The sequence below is a fragment of the Pteropus alecto genome, unplaced genomic scaffold (assembly GCF_000325575.1).
Source record: "Pteropus alecto unplaced genomic scaffold, ASM32557v1 scaffold251, whole genome shotgun sequence".
In the NCBI taxonomy this organism is placed as follows: Eukaryota; Metazoa; Chordata; class Mammalia; order Chiroptera; family Pteropodidae; genus Pteropus; species Pteropus alecto.
This window is the reverse complement of record NW_006431048.1, coordinates 993,973-997,641: the sequence shown is the minus strand read 5'-3', so window position 1 is coordinate 997,641 and position 3,669 is coordinate 993,973.

Here is a 3,669-nt window from a genome sequence, read left to right as displayed (position 1 = left end):
ATGATGTAATCTAAGAATGGATGAGGCCAGGGCTGCAGTCAGTTTATCACCCTGAGAGCTGAGATGGGAATTCCCAGGAGCCACCATGTGGAACCCAGGGATGAAATAAGATCGCTTGAGCTAAAGGCAAGACATGGCAAGAAATTGGGTCCTTGACAACCTGATCTGAGCTCCTGGATGAAGTCCTTCCTAAAGTCAGACCTACCCCTGGATACCTTGGCTACCTGGGCCAATAAATTCCATCTCACTGCATAAGCCATTTAAGTTGCTTCTCTATCTGCAATCAAAAAATTCCTCACTGATATAATTGTCCGCTTCCACATGCAGTTTGTTTTGTTGGTATTGTTTGTTTTGTTTTTTTGTTTACTGTAGAGTGTTAAGTAAACCATACTCTGTAGCACAGAATTATCATCAGTATCTGCAAGTTCTATTGAGTTATTTCCTTAGTAGCACACATTAATTATAAGCTTATGTACCAGGAACTGTCCTAAGTAATTTACACATATTAACAAATTCAATCTGCACAATAAACCTATGGAATTAGTACTATAATTATCCCCATTTTACAAGTGAAGAAACTGAGACATAGAGAGGGTAAGTAACTTGCTCAAGGTTACACAGTAAGTAGTGAGGCCAAGATTTACTAACAACGCATATTTGAACCAAGGTAATCTGCCTCTTAAACCTATGCTCTTAATCTTTACAGTACACCAGAAAGAATGCACTACTTACATACTAACATTTGGCATTGTCCAACTGTCTAATGTGATGAGAGTAAAGTAAGATTTACCATTTATTGTGTAACCTTGGACAACTTAAAAATCCGTGTCTCAGTTTCCTTATTTATAAAATGAAGGTAATAATACTGATTTCATAGAGTTGTTGTGTAGTTTATATAATACCAGTGACTTTAAGCATCTTTTTTCTACTTGTTGGGCATTTCGGATAGCGTTTTAGGGAATTATCTGTTCTATCCTTCGCCCCCGCCCCCCTTTCTTTTCTATTGGGTTTCCTGCATTTTTCTTATTGATTTGCAAGGGTCACATTTGTATATAGCATTTGTGACTTCCATGTTATTTTCAGATAGTGAACATCTTCTAATCTATCTTTTTTTTTTTTCCTATGGTACCCTTGACTGAGCAGGAATCTTTAATTTTGGTATGGTCAAATCCATCAATTTTGCCCCAAATGTAGAGAAAATAAAAATATGAAAAACATCATTTATGCCCTAAGCAACTTAATGTCTAGCTGGAAAATCAAGAACAACACCTATGTGAACAAGTGTTAAAGATTATGCTATAACAGTATGCAATAAAATGCCAAGTCGAAAGGCTGCATAACCAACTGTTAACCTTGAAAAAGTATCCAAATACTTCTGAGCTTGAGTTTCCTTATTTGGAAAATAAAAACAATAAAAAAATACCTTTCAATGTGTTGTGATAATAAAATAAGATGTGTTGAATGGTTCTATAGTACCTGGCACATAGTACCAACTGCAATTCAGATGCAAAGCAGATCAATGAAATAATAATGGTTATCATTTGAGGAAGTTTACTACCTGCCAAGGTACTTTCTATAATGTACCATATTTAAATTTCACAGCCCTCCCCGTCCCAAGGCATTATCTTTGCTAACTTTCAGATGCAGAAACCTGGGTTCAGAGAGCCTATGAAATTTAATGAAGGTCGCACAGCTAGCTAAGTAAATAGTAGTGACAGGATTAAAAGCTGGACTCCTTTGACCTCAAACCTCCTGTGCCTTCCACTAAGTCAAGTTATTATCAGAAAAGATTCTAGAGAAAAAATGAAACTTTACTTGGGTCCTGAAAAAAAAGACAGAGTTGGAATTGACAGATGGAGGAAGAAAGGAAAGGTGATGATGGATCATGCCAGATTCTGAGGTGGTACAGTGCATGTACAAGGGAAAAGTATTGCGAGTTATTAGATGGCAGAAGCAAAATCTCGTGCATCACATCTCCCTTCAGTCCTAGCAAAGAAACTGGGACAGAGTAGCTAGTGGGAAAGAGCTATTCCTTATTTCTCTTGTTTCCATATCAAAGAAGTAGGAGTGAGTTGTCTGCCCAGTGAACTTGAAGGAGGAACTAAGCATGTGTGGCTCTGACTCCTTAAGTTTGGGATGCAGGCCTGCCCTAGGAAGCATGTGTTTTCTGCTTTTCCAGAAACTGTAAAACTGTAGTCAATTTTCACAAGAGTGGTCCCTCTGCACCTCTACCCACTCTATCAGCCCTGGGGGGTGGGGGGGGAGGGCACAGCTTCAGATCCCTAATTTTGCACAAGCACATTTTTCATTTCTGCTTGTAACTGCCAGGTACTAAGAGAGCCATTCAACATGTCTTATTTTATTTAGTTCTGTGGTAAAGTATGAGCAGGTCCGTTTTCCCTGAAGATCTAAAGCCATAGCCGCCAATCCAGCTTTTACCAGAGACAACGCTGGCCTTTTGCTCTCCATTGGTCTGACTCCGGCAGCTTTTTCAATGGATTGTGAACATGCATGGGGAATATGGGTGTTATTTGAAGCCCCTAAAATCACAACAGTAGGCACTCAACAAACCACAGTAGAAGAGTGAGTGTGACAGGTTGAGAGGACAATGAGAAGACTGGTTTGATCTGAACAGAGGGAGTATATTAAGTAGCGGAAGTAAGGTTAGATGGATGGGGTGGTCCCAGTAATGAAAGACTTACATGAAAGGCAGAGTTTGGATTTGAAGAGAGAAGAAGAGTGCTTAAAGTTTCTGAGCAGAAGAGCCCGAGAAAGGTAGTGAGTTGTAGTGAAAACTAGCGGCGGAGAGCCTGGTGCTGGAGAGCAACCAGAGGTGGTTTCCAGAATTCTCCAGTGAGGGCGGATGAAAGTCTGGCCTAGGGAAGTGGAAATGTGAATGGAGGCGAAAGGGTGCATAGATTTAAAAAGGAAAACTGCCAGGATATGGTGACAACCGGGTCTGGGAAGTGGACAACTGCTTTCCTGGCACTTCTCTCAAAGAGGCAGATGAGCCAGCCGAGAAGCTTGGTGGAAAGTAGGGCTCAGCCTTGGGCATGTTAAATCTGAGATGTCAAACAGATTTGTGCTGGGCACCAGGGACACTGGATGCAAGGTAGGAAAGAGGCCCCAGTGGGGAGTTTGGGGGAGTCGATACCGTCAGAGGCAGCACACATTTGAAGGTCGCTGGGAAGAAGTTGGTGGAAATGGGAAGCATGAACATGAAGGGTACCTGGGATGACAGGGGTAGGAGCAGGGACACAGGTGAGGTGTGGGCAGAAGAGAGGAAAGGGACACCTCTCCTGGACTGGAGGGAAGGACAGAAGAGGGAGGCTGTTAGCAAACGCTGGAGTCAGGATCTTTCCAGCAGAGCAGGGCTGCCACCACCTTTACCCCAGGAAATCCACAACTGAACCCAAAGCAGCTTTCCCCACGCTGGCGGGTCTTCCAGGCCCTGCTCCCTCTGGCCGCAGGGACCCGCGGGTTGTGGGGGTCCTTCTGCACCTCTGGACCTCTCTATATCAACCGTGGGGGACAACGCCGGCTCCCCAGGATGCAGGGCGCCTTTTCCTCCAGGTTCCCGCCCCACACCCGGATCCCCACCCCATCCCTCGTCCCCCGCAGTACCGCCCACCTGGGCACCGCTGCAGCCGGCGCTCGCAGCCCGCCCGA